The sequence below is a fragment of the Macaca mulatta genome, chromosome 6 (assembly GCF_049350105.2).
Source record: "Macaca mulatta isolate MMU2019108-1 chromosome 6, T2T-MMU8v2.0, whole genome shotgun sequence".
Taxonomy (NCBI): domain Eukaryota; kingdom Metazoa; phylum Chordata; class Mammalia; order Primates; family Cercopithecidae; genus Macaca; species Macaca mulatta.
Genome location: NC_133411.1, coordinates 94,590,704 through 94,612,181, shown reverse-complemented (window position 1 = coordinate 94,612,181; position 21,478 = coordinate 94,590,704).

Genomic DNA, 21,478 nt, shown 5'->3' with positions numbered 1-21,478 from the left:
AACCTCAGCATTGTGTAATACACCTATATAGCAAACCTGCACACGTACGCCCTGAAACTAAAATTAAACATTTTAAAAATTGAGTAGTAAGTACTTAAACTGGATAAAACTCTTTGAAATGAATTGTGAAGATATCCTAATGACGCTTCATGTGTATTTCCAAAGAAAGCATTTCAAATATATTTTGAGAGATATCAGCATCATCAAAATGTGTTTGTTTTGTAATAAGATGATACCAAAATTTAACATTTGTTTTGTTTCTGAAAGTTCTCACATGTTGGTCTAGAAAAGAATCTCACCTGGTATTTATAATCATTCTTACCAAAGAGCTACATTTTAAAAAGTAAAATTGAAGTTATTCTTTTGAGTTTCAAAGATTGTACAGTGGAGTAATATGGGGTAAAAGACATAGAATTCATTATTGGATGGAATAATGTGTATTCCTTAAGTTCTGTTAGTTCATTCTTTTTAAACTTAAACTCTAAGTATACTCTGGCTTGGGCAAACCAAGTATTATTTTAACAGGTTTAGTTTAGTGTTTTTAGCCTTTCAAAGCAAATTTGAAATAATTGGTTTATTTATGCATTTTGTCTTTGAACCTAGAGTTATGTTCTCTAAATGCAAAAGGGTTTGTACTTTATGTAAACCCAATAATGTTTTAATATCCCCAAATTAGACCAATATATTTCTTTTATTTTGTATTTTATACTTTAGTCAATATAATATTGCTTCAAAGCATATAGTTATTTTTATTATATGTGTTTGCCCTTATAATCTTGCTTTTGTATGATTAGTAGGATTGTGACAATTTATTGGTTCATGTCTTTCCTACTCTCCCACTTGCTAGCAATTGCACTATAAGATCAGAGCTGTATTCTTCCTGCTACCCCCATTGATTTGTCTGTAATGAAAAGCATATAATTTTATCTTAATATCCATGTGCATTTTTATTATATTGGTATTTCTCCCAGAATCCCAATTGATGTGCATAAAATGACCAATGCATGCAAGCAGAATGGGCTCATTGTCTTATTGTTTCTGATACAAATATCATTGGTAAAATAGTGGCATTTCTTCCTCAGTTGTGATTCAGAAGAGAGATTCATCCATTAATGGAATTGACAGGTCCAGGAAGCAATAAATAGAATTCATTATGAAATCTATAATTGGAACTTCACTGAATAGATTTTATTCTTTCAAATGAAAGATTAAATTCTCAGTATTATGAAGCCTAAGTTCTCAACATTCTCTGAATTCATACACAGTTTCTGAACCATCACGTAATCGAAAATGGTCTATCAAGGTGTATGGCATTATTCAGCAAAATAAAACTAAGTGATTTTTAAATGCAGATCATCCTGTGTCTTTGCAAAGATTTAGGTGGCTTAAGGAATCAGATTTAAACACACTAGTGATACTAGAGCTTGAACCCAGTGTCTCGAATAGTTGTACCATCTCATCTTTTAACTCCTATCCATCGTATTATGTTCGCACCTCGGCTTTAGAACTGAGCTCGTTATGTGCTGTGAAGACTCTGACATGGACACCAAGGATGATCAAAAAGCTAATGTCTTGCTTGATATCTTGGGATTAAAATAAAAGCTAATGTCAAACTTTTCTTTTTTAAAGTGGTAAACATTTTCACATATTTTTGTTTTCTTCCTAAGTTGGGGAACAAAAATAGGTCGAGCCTTTTTATATGTTTGTCTTCTGTTTCCACTGGACTCCTTTTTTAGCTATGAACTCTTCATGTTGGACAGGCCTATTTTTAATGGATCAGAGTGTGTATTTTTCCATCCTATTGTTTTTTGTTTTGTTTTCTTTTGTTTTCCTCCCATCACTCCCTGCATGCGGGTACTGTTCTTTCTCCCGTTTGGGAAAAGACAATTTATTTTCTTAAATAAAGTAGTAGCATAATTTTGTAGGTAGAATGCTAATCTAAGAATCAGAAAACATCCCATTTCTGTCTATAGTTTTTTGTTTGTTTGTTTGTTTTTGCATCTTTAAAATGAAGAATTTACATTAAATGTGTGGCTATATATTTCTTTCTTTTTTTTTTTTTTTTTTTTTTTTTTGGTGAGATGGAGTCTCTTTCTGTCACCCAGGCTGGAGTGCTCACCCAGGCTGGAGTGCAGTGGCGTGATTTCGGTTCACTGCAAGCTCCACCTCCCAGGTTCACGCCATTCTCCTGCCTCAGCCTCCCGAGTAGCTGGGGACTACAGGTGTTTGCCACCACGGCTAGCTAATTTTTTTGTTGTTGTTGTTGTTGAGACAGAATCTCGCTCTGTCGCACAGGCCGGAGTGCAGTGGCACGATCCCTGGCCACTGCTAGCTCTGCCTCCCAGGTTCACGCCATTCTCCTGCCTCAGCCTCCCGAGTGGCTGGGACTACTCACCACACCCTGCTAATTTTTTTTTGTATTTTTAGTAGAGACGGGGTTTCACCATGTTAGCCAGCATGGTCTCGATCTCCTGACCTCATAATCCACCCGCCTTAGCCTCCCAAAGTGCTGGGATTACAGGCATGAGCCACCGCGCCCAGCCGGCTATATATTTCTAAATGTGGTAACTGATTTATCTGTGTTATGAGAAAAACATAACAGCTATGTTTGATTTTAGGAATGGTTACAGATCATGTTGGAGGGCATTCATTTTTTGTTATTTGAAAATGACTTCACAAAGAGTGTTTTCTCTGGAATAATTTGGTTTGTACCCATTTAATTATTTTTCAATAAATATCTGTTCAGTGCCAGTAATGTGCCATAGGCTGTTCCACGTACCCTAGCTACAGCAGTGAACAAAGCAGCAAAATCGCTTCCTTCCAAGAGCTTAGCATCTAATGGGGAGAATGCAGACAATAAATTAAGATGAAGAGTCTAATATGGGATATCTGTATGTTTATTGTTGAGCTGATGTCCCTGTTGGGGCAAGGAGGGCCTAAGACTTTTTCTTCTGCCATCTTGCTGACGTCATTCTCCGTTTGGAATTACATCTTTAATATGCTAAAAGAAAATAGCCACTAATGTAAGATTCCATGGCTTTTAATAGAAAGACTTTAAAAAGAAAAACTAAGGAGATTTGTGGTCAGGATGAAGGGCAGTAATCATAGATGAAGACATGGAAATGGACAAGGAAGGCATTTTAAATATTTGCAAATGGACAAAAAACATTTATTGAATGCCTCGTGTTATTTTAAAATTCAGCATATCTAAAGTTCACAATAACAATGGAAAAGGAAAGGATAAATGAAGTTAAAATAATATGTTTTTAGCAGTATCATGAAAGTGTGAATGTAATTTGTATTGTGATAAAAGATTAATGTACATTGTAATCTCTAAGATAATCCATAAAAGAATCCATAACAAGTAAATAGAAGAAGGAAATGGAATAATATTTAAAAGATGAAAACAAACCATATAGGACTGCAATCAAAAGTAGTGGAAATGAACACAACTATATCAGAAATTAGATTAAATGTAAATGGACTAAATACCCCAAACAAAAGTATTTTCAGATTACTTAAAAACAAAACTGTATGACTATATATGGCACTTTTAAGAGTCAAATCTAAAGTTAAAAAGGCACAAAATTGAAAGTAGTAAAGTGAAATACTAAAGGAAACCTAATTTAATTACTCTATTAGAACAAAGTATGCAGTAAGACAAGAAGCATTACTAAAGAGATACATTTCATCATAACGGAGGTCATTCACCTTTAATACATTTCAGTGGCTGAAAACTCACACGCACACACAAGACCATAGAAATTCTAAACAATGTTGGACCTATAATCACGAAACAGTAACAATCACATTCAAGATTACATGGAACTTTATCAATATGACCACTGTATTAGGATTTTCTAGAGGGACACAACTAATAGGATATATGTATATATGTAGAGGAATTTACTAAGGAGAATTGACTCAGACAATCACAAGGTGAAATATCACAATAGGCTCTCTGCAAACTGAGGAGCAAGGAAGCCAGTCCGAGTCCCAAAACCTCAAAAGTCAGGAAGCCCAGCCTGCAGTCTGTGGCTGAATGCCCAAGAGCCCCTGGTAAATGAACTGGTGTAAGTCCAAGAGTCCAAAAACTGAAGAACTTGGAGTCTGATGTTCAAGGAAGGGCAGGAAACACCCAACACAGGAGAAAGATGACTACCAGCAGACTCAGCAAGTGCAAGTCTCCACTTTCTTCTGCCTGCTTTATTTTATCCTTTATACTTTTTGTATCCTTCAGTCCAATCAACTTGACAATCATCACAACCACAGTCTGGGCCATTCAAATAAAAAATAGATTAGGAAATATAAAAATACTGAAATTATTTGTAATGTTTCTCTGACCACGATGGAATTAAGCTAGAAATGATCAAAAAGATGGCCAGGCACAGTGGCTCATTCTTGTAATCCCAGCACTTTGGGAGACGGGTGGATCATCTGAGGTCAGGAGTTTGAAACCAGCCTGGCCAACATGGTGAAACCCTGTCCCTACTAAAATATATATGTGTATGTATATGTGTGTGTGTATGTGTGTGTGTATATATATACGCACACAAAAATTAGCTGGACATGGTGGTGCACACCTGGAATCCCAGATACTCAGGAGGCTGAGACAGGAGAATCACTTGAACCTGGGAGGCGGAGGTTGCAGTGAGCTGAAATCACGCCACTCTACTCCAGCCTGGGCAACAAGAGTGAAACTGTCTCCAAAAAAAAAAGTAAAAATAATGAAATCATTTGTAATGTTTTCTGACCACCATAGAATTAAGCTAGAAATGATCAAAAAGACAATAAAATTTCAACTGCCTTAACTTTAAGCATTCTATTTCTACATAATTCATTGGTTAAAGAGCAAATAAAAAGAAACTCAAGTATTTTGAACGGAAAGGTAAAGAACGTGACATCAAATTTTGATGCTATTTAACCCATTGTAGAACAAAATTTATAAAGTTTCCCATTCAAGAAGCTATAAGAGGTCATCAAACCTAAGGAAAGTAGAATTAAAGGAATAATTCAGCAAAAACCAATGAAATACTACACAAATGTATAATAGAGAAAATTAATAAAGCTAAAAATGATTGTTCCAAAAGATTAATGAAGTTGATTATATTCTTACCAAAAATAGCTCAAGGAGAAATAAAGTTAAAAACAATAACCCATATCAATGCTAATTAAAAAACAGTAATCAAAATATGAGATGACTACAGACATTTAAAAAGACAGTAAGAATACAAGCAATGAATACTTGAAAAATTAGTAATTCTTGTTACAATAGTGTCAAAAAACAAGTTAGAAGTAGCTTTTTACCAACATATATAAGACCTGTACACTGAAATCTACAAAACAGTAAAAGAAATTAAAATAGACATAAGTAAATGATATCTTTCACATGAATGTATTGGAAGACTCAAAATGTTACATAAATGTTGTATAAATTAACACAAATTTTATATAAATTCAACACAATCCAAATAATAGTTTCACCGAACTCTTTTAAATAAAAATGTTCTATCTGATCGTAAATTTATATGGAAATGTAAAGTACCTAGATTGTCCAAAGTATTTTGCAATGGAAAAATTTAGAGGATTTGAAATTTACTGTAAAGTGACATTGTGATTCTGCCATAAAGACAAACAAATGGATCAATGAAAGAGAAAGCTCAGAAATAGACTCATACTTACACACTCATTTAATTTTTGACAAAGGTGTCAAAGCAATACAATGGGGAAAGGAGAGTCATTGCAGCAATTGGTGCTAGATTAATTGGATGTCCACATTTAAAAATAAATGAACCTCAATCCCTACCTCATACTATACACAAGAATCAATTCAAGAGCCAAATGTAAAAGCTACAACATAGTTTGGCAATTAGTCGTGGGTATAGATTTCTTAGGACACAAAGTATTAACCATAAAATTGGTTTTTTTGTGGTTTTTTTTTTGAGACAGAATCTCACTTTGTTGCCCAGGCTGGAGTGCAGTGGCACGATCTCAGCTCACTGCAACCTCTGCCTCCCGGGTTCAAGCAATTCTCCTGCCTTAGCCTGCTGAGTACAGGCGTGTGGCTAATTTTTTTTTTTTTGTAGACACATTTCGCCATTTTGGCCAGGCTGGTCTCGAATTCCTGATCTCAGCTAATCCACCTGCCTCGGCCTCCCAAATTGCTGGGATTACATGTGTGAGCCACCGCGCTCGGCCCCCATAAAATTGTTTTTAATAATGAAAGATTTCATAGAAATTAAAAACTTAGGCTCCTCAAAAAACTTAAGGAAATAGACATGCTACAACTTGAAATGAAATACTTGCAAAACGAGACAAAAGACTGGAATCAGGATATATAAGGAATTTTTAAAAATAGGAGATGGATGAGAAATTTGAATAGGCACTTCACAGTTGACAGTTAAGCACATGAAAAAGTGTTCAACCTCTAGCAATTTGATTACGATGATCCTTGGTATCGTTTTATGTTTCTTATTACTTGGGTTCATTCAGGTTCTTTGATCATTGGCATTTTATTTCAGGCCATGTTAAAGGCTGACTAGTTTTTCCTCCTGAGAAAAGAGGAGAAATTTGATTGCAATGCTTTGTTGGATTTTACAATTTTCTTGACATCTCTTTCTGCAAAAGAATGTGTTTAAAGGGTGTTATATTGTTTTTTTTTTTTTTTTTTTTTTTTTTTTGAGACGGAGTCTCCCTCTGTGGCCCAGGCTGGAGTGCAGTGGCGCGATCTCGGCTCACTGCAAGCTCCGCCTCCCGGGTTCACGCCATTCTCCTGCCTCAGCCTCCCGAGTAGCTGGGACTACAGGCGCCCACAACCGCGCCCGGCTAATTTTTTGTATTTTTAGTAGAGACGGGGTTTCACCGTGGTCTCGATCTCCTGACCTTGTGATCCGCCCGCCTCGACCTCCCAAAGTGCTGGGATTGCAGGCGTGAGCCACCGCGCCCGGCGGGTGTTATATTCTTAAGTGTCAGGATGGCTACATAAAATTTTTAGTAAAAGCACTACCTGTATAAAAACATGTAAGACCTTTCAGTTACATACTCAGACGTACGGAGTAAACTTGATACTATTAATAGTTTTCTTTGACTCTTTATAGGTGTCGATTTTGCTTGAGAATATTGAAGGTCTTGACAGAAGTTGTGGATTTCAGTTTTAACAAATGCGTTTTAAGTGGAAGAGCATTTTCCTGGTCTTGTCCCTCCAATGTGAGAATTAGAAGTGCCATGTTTATGATTATTCAGCTGTATTTGTTGCTAACTTGTAGCAATACAAACATTTTTTGGTCCGTTTGACTGAATTTGTCCCACAGCTCATTGTTGCTCTGTTCATTTTTTCCAGGTTTCTTTTTTCTTTCTGTGTTTCATTTTGGATAGTTTTTATTGCTATGCTATGTTTTCAATTTGTCTTTTTATTTTTGGCAGCATCCTGTCTAATATTTAATTCAGTGAATTTTTCAATCTCAGACATTTTTAAAAACGTTTAGAACTCAATTCAAATTGAGTCTTTAAAGGTATGTTTATGCTTTCCTCTACTTTCTTGAACATATAAAATATCGTTATGATAGCAGATTGAATGTTCTTGTCTACTAATTTTATCTTGTGTCTGTTGACTGATTTTTCTTTTCATTGTGGGTCATGTTTTCCTGCTTGTTTGCGTCACTGAAAATCATTGACTGGATTCCAGATATTATGAGTTTTGCCTGTTGAGTACGGGATATTTTTTTCCTTAAATAGAGTCATGTACTACATAATGACTTTTTGGTCAACAATGAACTGGGTACATAGAGGTGGTCCCATAAGATTTTAATGGAGTTGAAAAATTTCTATCACCTAGTGATGTCGTAGCCATAATAACATCGTAGTGCATTGCATTGCTCATGTTTGTGGTGATGCTGGCGTAAACCTGCTGCCCTGGAAGTCATATAAAAGCTTAGCACACAATTATGCACAGTACATTGTACTTAATAACAATAATAAGCTACTATGTTACTGATTCATATATTTGTTATACATTTTATTATTATTTTAGAGTATAGTCCTACTTATTAGAAGAAAAAAGCAGGTCCTTCAGAAGGTATTCCAGAAGAAGGCATTGTTATCATGAGAGATGACAGTGCCATGCTTGTTACTGCCCCTGAAGACCTTCCAGTGGTATAAGATGTAGAGGGTAAGACAGGGATATTGAGGATTCTGACACTGTGCAGGCCTAGGCTAATGCAGGTGTGTCTTGTTTTATAGCAAAAAGTTTAAAAAATAAAAAATAAAAATAAAAAGCTTTGAAAATAGTAAAAAGCATATAGAATATGCATATAAAGAAAGTAAATATTTTTGTACAGCTCTGTGTATTTGTGTTTTAGGCTAAGCTATTACAAGAACCCAAAATTAAAAAATAAAAACTTTATAAAGTAAAAAGTTACAGTAAGCTAACTTTAATTATTGAAGAAAGACAATATCTTTGTAAATTTAGTGTGGCCTATGTATACAGTGTTTGTAAGTCCACAGTAGTGTACAGTAATGTCCTAGGCCTTCACTTTGCCTCACCACTCACTGATTCATCCAAAGAAACTTCCAGTACTACAAGTTCCATTCATGGTAAGTACCCTAGACAGTTATGCTATTTTTAATCTTTTATACTGTATTTTTACTATACCTCTTCTGTTTAGCTATGGTGAGATACACAAATACTTAAAATTGTGTTACAATTGCCTGCAGTATTCAGGACAGTAACAAACTGCACAGGTTTGTAGCATAGGAACAATAGGCCATGCCATATAACATAGATGTGTAGTAGGCTGCACTATCTTGGTTTGTGTAAGTCCACCCTGTGATGTTTGCATGATGATTAAATTGCCTAAGGACACATTTCTCAAAACCTATCTCCATCATTAATTAGTGCATAATTGTATTCTTGAGCTTTGTGCTGGGATCCAACTAAGTCAATAGGAAACCAAGGAGGCAGTTTTGATTCTTTTAAGGCTTGTATTTAAGGTGAGATCAGACTTTAATTTCATGCTAATTTTTACCCATACTGAGGCAATACCCTTTTGAGTACTCTACCAGTGCCTCATGTATTAAAAGGTTTTCCTACTTTGGCTAATGGGAACAGGAATTACACTATTCCTATCCTTGTATGAATTCAGAGGATTGTTCTGCCTGTCCTTTTTGGTGATTCTTTCCCCAACACTTAGAAATTTCCTCAAATGCATGCATTGGGCAGAACTTGGCTGAAGATGTGAGGGAACTCTCAACCTCTGTAGAGCTTTCTCACCCCCCAGCTTTCCTTTCTGGTACTCTTTTCTGTCAATTGTAGTTCCCTTAGCCTTACCAGATTCTCAACTCAGGAAGACTATTGGGCTCTGTTTAGTTTTTCCCCTGTGCTGTGACTGTACAATCAAGTCAGTAAGCTGGAACAATCAAGGTTTCATGTAGAATTTCTTTAGTTATTTAGTTTTGTAAAATACAGGAGTGGATCTGGTCCCTATTAATTTCACCTTAATTGGAAGAGGAAGTCCCCAGCTTCTGATTTTAATTTCTTACTAGAGAATTTTTATTCCCCCAGTAATATTCCTTTCAGAGACAGGCTTCCATTCACATACAATTTTAAAATATGTGTAACTCAACATTATTGGTCATCAGGGATATTCTAATTAAAATCAAAATGAAATACCACTATACCAAATGTAGACAAGAATATGATGCAACTGGAAATCTGATACTTTGTGGTACAACTACTATGAAAATGACACGGCTACTTTACAAAAAAAGTTGTAATAGTTTCTTATAAAACTAAATTTACGCCTGTCCTGTGACCCAGCAATTTTACATTTATGTGGTTACTCAGGAGAAAAACACATCTACAAAAAGGTCAAGAATGTTCATAGCAGCTTTATTCAAAGTAGTCTCAGACTAAAAAAATGCCCAGGTGTCCATCAGTAGTAGAATATATACACACACTGGTATAAATAAACAATGGAATAATAGCAGTGAAAAAGTACAAACTGATGATTTATGCAAAACCTGGATGAATCTTTAATATGCTGAAATAAGTCTTATACAACAGAGTACATACTGTAAATTCCATTTATGTAAGTTTCTAGAATAAACTAATGTACGGTGGAAAATATCAGAAGAATGGTTGACTTTTGGGAATGGTGGAGGTGGGGATTGACTGGGAAGAGGTATAAGGAAACTTTCTGAAGTGAGAATGTTTTATATCTTGTTAGGATTTGGGTTAAATGCGTATATGCCTCTGTCAAAATTCTATGGATGTCCACTTAAAATTTGTACATTTCATGTAATGTGAATTTTACCCTAAAAGGAAAAAGCTATGAGGAAAAAAACTAACCATATTGAACTCTAATAATATGCAAAGAATATTTAGGGGAAAGTGTATCTGTAATTTACTTAAAAATTCCCACCGAAATAAGATAAATTGCTAGAACTATGAGTGATGAGTTGGTAGACATATACATTTTAAAACAAAATATTCATGGTAGCATCCAAGTGAAGTGTACATGTGTGTTCATTGTAAAATTCAACCTTCCAAGAATATTTATTACTTGAAATATTTATAATAAAATTTTGAAAAATGAAGAATATATAGGTTGAGCATCCTAAGTTTGATAATCTGAGATCTGAAATGCTCCAGAATCCAAAACTTTTGAGTGCCCACATGATGCTCAAAGGAAATACTAATTGGAGCATTTTGGGTTTCAGACTTTTGGATTTGGAATGCTCAACTGGTAAGTATAATGCAAAAATATTCCAAAACCAGAAAACGCCCAAAATCTGCAAGGCTTCTGATTGCAAGCATTTTGGATAAGAGATAATCTCTATTATGAACAGCCTTACATCAATAAATTTGACAAATGAAGTGAAACGTTTATTGGAAAAGGCAATTACCAAAGCAGCAAAAGAAGAAATAGAAAAATCTTAATAGTCTACTAGCTATTAAATAAAGGAAATTCATTATTTAAAAACTTCTGTACAAGGGAAATTCATAGCCCAGATGGCTTTATCTGCGAATTTTGCCCAATAGTTGAGGAAGATATAATATCAATTTTGCACAAAGTCTTCCAGAGTGAATGGTTCCTTACTCTTTTTATAAGCCAAGGTAATATTGACTCCAGAACCCGTTAAGAGATGTTACAAGAAAGGAACAAATTAAAAACCAATCTCTCTCATAATTATAGATGTAAATACCCTTGGTAAAAACATTAGCTAATCCAATTTAGTGCTGTATGCATCAAAGCAAGTGAGATTTAATCCAGGTTCGCTTTACATCTAAAAGCCAGTTAACATAATTTATCAGATTGAGAGGAAAAAATGCACAGAGCTAAACTAAATATTATGATTCAGGAAAAGCATTTAACAAAATGTAATAGCCATTCACAATAAAGCCTTTCAGAAAATTAGGATGAGAGAGAAGCATCCTTAATTGGAGGAAGATTATCTACTAAAAACCAATGGCAAATATTAATTATGAAGCATGTTATTGAAGACTTTTGTGCTCAGAAAAGAGACAAGGATTCCTACTATGACCATTTCCATTTGATCTTGTACTGGAGGTCCTAGGCGGTAAAATAATGCAAGATCAAAACAAACAAACATTAAGATTAGAAGGGTCAAAACTGTCATTATTCACTATTGTGTATGTGTACCTAAAATACGTATTTGAAATTCTTCATCAAAATCTAAAAACAAACTGTATTTTGCAAGGTTGCTGTGCACAGGTCGGTAGTAAAAAGTTAGCTGTATTTTCACATGCCAGCAACTGACTGAAAACAATATTTTAAAATGTTGCCATTGACCGTAACATCGAAAACTCCCAAATGTATAAGACTAAATCTAATAAAAGATGTGCCAAGACCTCCTCACTAAAAAATTTCAAAACATTTTTGTAAGTGAAGAATTTCTAAATAAATGGAGAGATATATAAAGTATTATTGCACAGATGTCAATCCCTCAAATCTACAGTTTCAGTACAGTCTCAATAAAAAGCCCAGCAGGTATTTTTGTGGAAACTAGTAAGTTGATTTAAAAATTCATACGGAATACAAAAAGCCGAGATTCGTTGATGCAATTTTGAAAAAGAAGAATCCAGAGAAAATGATACATTCTAAAGTTCTTCTGATAAAGTCGAAGTGCTATTGCTAAATGGTTTTAGAAAAATGTGACCAACGGCCGGGCGCGGTGGCTCAAGCCTGTAATCCCAGCACTTTGGGAGGCCGAGACGGGCGGATCACGAGGTCAGGAGATCGAGACCATCCTGGCTAACACGGTGAAACCCCGTCTCTACTAAAAAATACAAAAAACTAGCCGGGAGAGGTGGCGGGCGCCTGTAGTCCCAGCTACTCGGGAGGCTGAGGCAGGAGAACGGGCGTGAACCCGGGAGGCGGAGCTTGCAGTGAGCTGAGATCTGGCCACTGCACTCCAGCCTGGGCGACAGAGCGGGACTCCGTCTCAAAAAAAAAAAAAAAAAAAAAAAAGAAAAAGAAAAATGTGACCAATAAAACAGACAAGAAATTCCAGGAACTGACCCATACATACACAAACACCTACTTTAATTGTTTTTAAACTTTTATTTTTCATGGCTACGTAGTAGGTGCATACATGAGATATTTTGATACAGGCATGCAATGCATAATCACATCAGAGTAAATGGAGTACCCATCACCTCAAGCATTTATCCTTTGTTACAAGTCATACTGCAAGTAAGTACAAGAAGTGATCTTTTCAATTAATGATGAATCAGTTGCATATCTATATCGAATAAAAGTGTATGTTGACCCTTTTCTCAGACCATACAAAAAATTACAGACAGATTGCAGGTTTAAGCTGCGTGATTTTAATTAGGCAAAATTGGGGAAACTGGACCAAAAAAAAACCTGCTAATAAAGAAAATTGGTTAAATGGACTATATTAAAATTAAAAACCCCTGTTCATAAGAGAAAAATACCATCAAGAGGGTAAAACAAGGCCTTATAATGAGATTTTAAAAAATACATTCCAAAAAACCTCATACCCATAATCTACAAAGTGTACTTACAATCGATTATATTTATATATTTTTAAAAGACACCGAAAAAGAGAAAATGGCATGTCACAAATGAGGATATCGGAGTGGTCAATAACATGAAAACATGTGTGACTTCATTCATCATCAGGAAAATTAAAGTACAATGTGATACTACTATATATCTAACAAAACAGCTAAGTTTGAAAAGGTGGAAAACATCTTCAACCTCATTCTGATTGGTAAAATAAGAAACAAAAGATGGAAAATATCAAGTATTGGCAAGAATGTGAAGAACTTTCACAATATAAATGAGGATTTAAACTGCTATACATTCTAAGCAATTCCTATGTATTGCTATGTATCCTAATTGCTATACATGTTAAATTGAAAAAACGTAGTCATTTTCTTCTAAGGTTTAGCATGTTTCCTTGTGACAATTTCACTAGTAAGTATTTACCCCCCAAATTCCATACATGTTATAAAATGACATGTACTATACCATAGATAATAGCAGTTTAGTCCCAAATGGAGAAATATTCAAATGTCCTTCAACATTAGAATGAATAGATAAATTGTGATACATTCACAATGAGTGACATCAAAATGGATAAATTGTGGTAGAGTCATAATGAAATACACAATATCCATCAAAATGGATAAATTATGGTAGAGTCACAATGAAATAGTAGATGTAGTGTAGAGCAATGGGAAGAAATAGTCTATAACAGAACACAACAATGTAGATGAATCTCACAAACATTGATACTAAGAAAACATGCAACAAATGATACTTTGCAATTCCATTTATGCAAAGTACTAAAATAGACAAAACAAACATGCTGTTGGAAATCTGGATGTTGTAATTATTTCAAAGTAGCTCGAAGGGGGCTTCTGAGGTGCTGGAACTACGTTGCATCTTAATCTAGGTGCTAGTTACAGAGTTGTGTTCTATTTGTGAAAATTCAAACTATGGAGTTATAATATGTGCAGTTTCCTATATGACTATCATACTTCTGAGAAAAAGCTAAAATTAGTGATGCTACTGATAAGTATATGATAGGCTGTTAAAATAGTGTGGCTCCCCCCACCCAGCAAACATTATGAAATCATACATAAAAATATATTTATTTTGAAATCTCAATTTTACTCCTGCCCACTCCTGAAAGAAAAAACAAACCTAATCTGATATCTATTTGCTGAATATGAAAGCCTAAAATGGCTACAATAAAGGTTTTTATAATTTTAGTAATAGTATTTTAGTATTTAAAATCTTAATCATACTGATTGGGATTACCAAATAGATATTGAAGAATGGAGTTGTAAATGTACAAACTTGTTTCAATCAGCATTTTTAAGAATTGTTTTCAACATTGTTTAATCAATCAGTTTAAACTTTGAAAATTATCTTGCTTGCTCTTGAATGTGGTGATGACTCTTATATGTTTGATAACTTTGACTTTAAGTCATGCCAACTGAATAATACAGCAACTGTAAGATCAAAGGTTAATAATTATTTTAACTTTCAGTTGGGTGGTTGATCACATTATTTCTCTAAATACCACACAACCTGGTTCTTCTTAGCTCCTGCATGTCATGAACCAAAAGGAACATCATGTAATCCTTCAAAGCATAGCACCTAATCCTTGATTGATTACTTGGCACTGGGGAGTGTGTATGCTATTTTTAATAATAAAGAAGACAAATAGATTCTAAGAAGCTATTATTAGGTTCCTATTTATACCAATGTCTAATTATAGGATGGATTTGTTATTATTTGGCATTTGGCATTCATTTTTTGGATCAGGCTTTTAATACTTTTAAATAGTATGTGAATATAAATAATATATGTATAAATGTTAAATATTCAGACTTATTATGTTGCTCTTGGACAAATTAAGAATTTTCAGTTCTTATGTGTATTCTAGACAGTGTAAAAACTGTCTTTTACTCTGGGTCATATTCCTACTGCCTTAACATATAAGCTTTTCAAGAGGAGTCAGGAGTTGGGAAGGAGTAGTAGTCTAAGGCTGCTTCTGCTAATTTACTATGATGTTATTACATGTAATGATTCATTTATTCACTGAATCATATATTTATAAATAAAATACATACATGTGTATATATAATATAGCAATGAGCCATCACTACATTATCATTTGGAATGGCTAACATCCAAAAACCCAGCAATACCAATTGCTGGCAAGGATGTGAAACAAGAACTCTCATGTGTTCCCGGTGGAAATGTAAAATGGTACAATCACTTTGGAAGACAATTTAGCAGTGTCTTATGTAGAAAAGTTTTTCACATATGGAAAAAAGCTCAACATCACTGATTTTTAGGAAATGCAAATCAAAACCACAATGAGATACCATCTCAAACCAGTCAGAATGGCTATTATTAAAAACTCAAAAAACAACAGATGCTGGCAAGGTTGTGGAGAAAAAGGAAGGCTTTTACACAGTTGATGGGAGTGTAAATTAGTTCAACCATTGTGGAAGACAATGTGGTGACTCCTCAAAGACCTAGAGGTAGAAATACCATTCAACTCAGCAATCCCATTACTGGGTATATACCCAAAGGAATAGAAATTGTTCTATTATTATTATTATTATTATTATTTTGAGACAGGGTCTGGCTCTGTCACCGAGGCTTGAGTGCAGTGGCATGATCTCGGCTTGCTGCAACCTCGGTCTCCTAGGCTGAAGCAATCCTCCCACCTCAGTCTCCCAAGTAGCTGAGACTATAGGCATGTGTCTCCACATCTGGCTAATTTTTGTATTTTTGTAAAGATGGGATTTCATCATGTTGCACAGGCTGGTCTCGAACTCCTGAGCTCAAGCAATACACCTGTGTTGGCCTCCCAAAGTGCTGAGATTACAAGCATGAGCCACCATGCCGGGCCTAAATCATTTCTATTAATATTATAAAGATACATGCATGCATATATTCATTGCAGCACTATCCACAATAGCAAAGACATGGTATCAACCTCAATACCTATCAATAGTAGGCTAGATAAAGAAAATGTGGTACATATACACCATGGAATATTATGCAAGCCATAAAAAGGAATGAGATCATATCCTTTGCGGGGACATGGATGGGGCTAGTGGCCATTATCCTTAGCAAACTAATGCAGGAACAGAAGACCAAAACCAAATACCACATATTCTCGCTTATAAGTAGGAGCTAAACGATGAGAACACATGGACACATTGGGGGAAACAACACACACTGGGGCCTGTTAGAGGGTGGGACATGGGAGCAGGGAGAGCATTAGGAAGAATAGCTAATGGATGCTGGGCTTAGTACCTGGGTGATGGGATAATCTATGTAGCAAACTACCATGGCACATGTTTACCTATGTAACAAGCCTGCACATCCTGCACATGTACACCTGAACTTAAAAGTTGGAAATAAAAAAACAGTTTTTCCATACCACTCAGGAACCACACTCCTAAGGTATTTGTTCAACTGCTTTGAAGACTTAGGTCAATACAAACCCCTGCATACAAGTATTTATATCAGTTTTATTCATAATCACCAAAAACTAGGAGTAACCAAGATGTTCTTCAATAGGTGAATGAATAAACAAACTATGGTACATCCATGCAATGGAGTTCTACTCAGCAATGAAAAAGAGTAAATTATGAAGTCAAGCAAAGACTTAGATGAATCTTAATTGCTTATTACTAAGTGAAAGAAGCCAAACTGGGGGTGGGGGGCATGGGGTCTGGCTCTGCCTGGCTAGAGTGCAGTTGTGCCATCTCGGCTTACTGTAACCTCCACCATATCTTAGTTTCTAATACCATTAGTCAGCAAATGAATCAGCGCTCTTTGAAGAAATGGCGGGGCAGTAAGTATACAAGATGAGCATGGAGCATCTTGTGCCAGAATGTACAAGAAGTACTCAAAACAAAACCACCAACACTACCACCAACAGAAAAGCCAGAACCAAAGTCAAACCCAATAAAAATATAGGAAAAAAAAAATATTAAGACCATGTCAAAGGGACACAGGAGCCAACTTAAAAGTACTCCCAATGTTCAAACTGGAACAATTTGAGCAGCACAGTAAAGTGGTATTAAATTATAACCCAAAGCATAACGTGAACATCCATGAGTCCATACTGATGGAAATAAATGGTTGAATAAGTCAGTAAGTAGGGCAGAATAGATAAATCTCCAACGCAGATCAGTTCCAAATAATTTGCATACATATTCCACCCTCAAGGAGGGTGAGCATAACTCCTTATTTATTTATTTATTTATTTATTTATTTATTTATTTATTTTTGAGACAAAGTTTTGCTCTTATTGCCTAGGCTAGAGTGCAGTGGTTCAATCTCGACTCACTGTAACCTCTGCCTTCCGGTTTCAAGCAATTCTCCTGCCTCAGCCTCCCAAGTCACTGGGATTACAGACTCCTGCCACCACACCCAGCTAATTTTTTTGTATTTTTAGTAGAGACGAAATTTTGCCATGTTGGTCAGGCTGGTCTTGAACTGCTGACCTTGTGATCCACCAACCTTGGCCTCCCAAAAAAGTGCTGGGATTACAGACATGAGCCACCGCACCCAGCTGAACTCCTCATTTCTTAAATGTGGGAAATGCAAAGCGACTTTCCTAGGAAAAGTACAGTATGAAAAGGAGAAAAAGAATAACCTGATAATGAAGAAACCTGAAAAACATCATCTTAGCCAAGTGATCAAGGTTAACATCAACAATGATAAGTTATGTTAATAGTTTGTACCCTAGATATGATGGGATGAGAATGGCATTTTGCCTCTGTGGTGTTTCTCCCACAAACCCATAATACCAGTAGAATCATGAAAGAAATATCAGAAAAATCCCAACAGAGGAACATTTTACAAAATACCTGACCAGTACTACTCAGAAATTTCAAGAATACCCAAAACGAGGAAATTCAGAGAAACTTAAAGCCAAGAAGTGACTAAAGAGACATGACAACTAAATGTAATGTGGTGTACTATACATGGTCCTGGAAAAGAAAAGGGACATTAGATAAAAACTAAGGAAATGTGAATGAGGTATGGACATCAGGTAATGTATCAAAAGTGGTTTATTAGTTATAATAAATGTACCATACTAATGTAAGATGTTGCTAATATGGGTACCTGGGTTTAGGGGATGTGGAGCTCTCTATACTATCTTTGCTATTTTTCTGTATGATAGTTCTCCCTTATCTGCAGTTTTGCTTTCTGTGATTTCAATGATCAACCTATGATCAACCATTGAAAATACTAAATGAAAAATTCCAGAAATACACAATTTACAAGTTTTAAATTGCACACTATTCTGAGCAGCAGGATGAAATCTCTTGCTGTCCCACTCCAAGACATGAATCATCCCTTTGTCCAGTGTACCCATGTTGTATATGCTACCCACTCATTGGTCACTTAGTAGTCGCCTTGGTAATCAGATTGACAGATCACAAGAAGGGTGAGTACAGTACAATAAGCTATTGTGAGAGAGAGAGAGAGACCACATTCACATAACTTTTATTAGTACGGTGTTATAATGGTTTCATTTTATTGTTAATCTCTTACTGTGCCAAACTTATAAATTAATTTATAAATTAAACCTTATTTTATATATAGGAAAAAACAGTATGTATAGGGTTTGGCACTAGCTGTGGTTTCGGGCATCCACTGGGGTTTTAGAACATACTCCCAGAGGGTTGCTGGCAAGATGGTTGAATAAGAACAGCTCTGGTCGCAGCTCCCAGAGAGATCGACGAAAAAGGCGGGTGATTTCTGCATTTCCAACTGAGGTACCCAATTCATCTCACTGGGACTGGTTTAACAGTGGGTGCAACCCAAGGAGGGTGAGCCAAAGCAGGGTGGGGTGTCGCCTCACCCAGGAAGCACAAGGGGTCGGGGAACTCCCTCTCCCAGCCAAGGGAAGCCATTACCGACTGCACCGTGCACTCCAGCCCAGATACTGCGCTTACCCCAGGGGTCTCTGCAACCCCTAGACTAGGAGATTATTTCCAGTGTCTACACCACCAGGACCCTGGGTGGCCTGGGCGGTCTTTTGAGCAGATACCAAATTAGCCGCAGGAGTTTTTTTTTCATACTGCAGTGGTGCCTGGAATGTCAGCGAGACAGAACCATTCACTCCCCTGCAAAGGGTACTGAAGCCAGGGAGCCAAGTAGTCTGGCTCCGCGGGTCCCATCCCCAGGGAGCCCAGCAAGCTAAGATTCCCTGGCTTGAAGTTCTTTCTGCCAGCACAGCAGCAGTCTGAGCTGGATCTGGGACACTGGAGCTTGGTGGGGGGAGGGGCATCTGCCATTGCTGAGGCTTAAGTAGGTGATTTCACCCTCACAATGTAAACAAAGCCTCCAGGAAGTTAAAACTGGGCGGAGCCCACCTCAGCTCAGCAAGGCCACTGCGCCAGACTGTCTCCTCTCTGGGCAGGGCATCTCTGAAAAAAAGGCAGCAGCTCCACCTTATAGATATAACCCCCACCTCCCTGGGACAGAGCACCATGGGGAAGTAGTGGTTGTAGGAGCAGTTTCAGCAGACTTAAACGTCCCTACTAGCAGCGGATCTACCAGCACAGCATTCGAGCTCTAATAAGGGACAGACTGCCTCCTTAGGTGGGTCCCTGACCCCCATGCCTCCTGACTGGGAGACACCTCCCAGCAGGGGTTAACAGACACCTCATACAGGAGAGCTCTGGCTAGCATCTGGCAGGTGACCTTCTGGGACAAAGCTTCCAGAGGAAGGAAGAGGCAATAGTCTTTGCTGGTCTGCAGCCTCCACCAGTGACACCCAGGCAAACAAGGTCTGGAGTGGACCTCCAGCAAACTCCAGCAGACTGCAGCACACGGGCCTGTTAGAAGGAAAACTAACAGAAAGGAATAGGATCAACATCAACAAAAACGATCTCCACTCAGAGACCCCACCGAAGGTCACCGACTTCAAAGACAAAAGATAGATAAACACGAAGATGGGGAGAAATCAGCGCAAAAAGACTGAAAATTCCGAAAACCAGAATGCCTCTTCTCCTCCAAAGGACCACAACACCTCGCCAGCAAGGGAACAAGACTAGATGGAGAATGAGTTTGACGAATTGACAGAAGTAGGCTTCAGAAAGTGGGTGTTAATAAACTCCTCCAAGCTAAAGGAGCATGTTTTAACAATGCAAGGAAGCTAAGAACCTTGAAAAACGGTTGGACAAATTGCTAACTAGAATAACCAGTTTAGAGAAGAACATAAGTGACCTGAAGGAGCTGAAAAACAGCACGACAACTTCATGAAGCATTACAAGTATCAATAGCCAAATTGATCAACTGGAAGAAAGGATATCAAAGATTGAAGATCAACTAAATGAAATAAAGTGAGAAAACAAGATTAGAGAAAATAAGAGTGAAAAGAAATGAACAAAGCCTCCAAGAAGTATGGGATTGTGTGAAAAGACCAAATCTGTTTGATTGGTGCACCTGAAAGTGACGGGGAAAATGGAACCAAGTTGGAAAACACTCTTCAGGATATTATCCAGGAGAACTACCCCAATCTAGCAAGGCAGGCCAACATTCAAATTCAGGAAATACAGAGAACGCCACAAAAATACTCCCAGAGAAGAGCAACCCCAAGACACACAATTGTTATTATTAGACAGATCAATGAGACAGAAAATTAACAAGGATATCCAGACGTGAACTCAGATCTGGACTAAGTGGACCTAATAGACATCTACAGAATACAGAACTCTCCACCCTAAATCAACAGAATATACATTCTTCTCAGCACCACATAGCAGTTATTCTAAAATTGACCACATAATTGGAAGTAAAACACTCCTCAGCAAATGCAAAAGAATGGAAATTAAACAGTCTCTCAGACCACAGTGCAATCAAATTAGAACTCAGGATTAAGAAACTCACTCAAAACCACACAACTACATGGAAACTGAACAACCTGCTCCTGAATGACTACCGGGTAAATAAATAAATGAAGGTAGAAATAAAGATGTTCTTTGAAACCAATGAGAACAAAGACACAGCGTACCAGAATCTCTGGGATACAGTTAAAGTAATGTGTAGAGGGAAATTTGTAGCACTAAATGCCCACAAGAGGAAGCAGGAAAGATCTAAAATTGACACCCTAACATCACAATTAAAAGAACTAGAGAAATAAGAGCAAAAAAATTCAAAAGCTAGCAGAAGAGAAGAAATAACTAAGATGAGAGCAGAACAGAAGGACATAGAGAAAGGAAAAACCCTTCAAAAAAAAAAAAAATCAATGAATCCAGGAGCTGGTTTTTTGAAAAGATCAACAAAATAGACCACTAACACAACTAATAAAGAAGAAACAAGAGAAGAATAAAATAAATTTGGGAGGCTGAGGCAGGAGAATGGCGTAAACCCGGGGGGCGGAGCTTGCAGTGAGCTGAGATCCGGCCACTGCACTCCAGCCCGGGCGACAGAGCCAG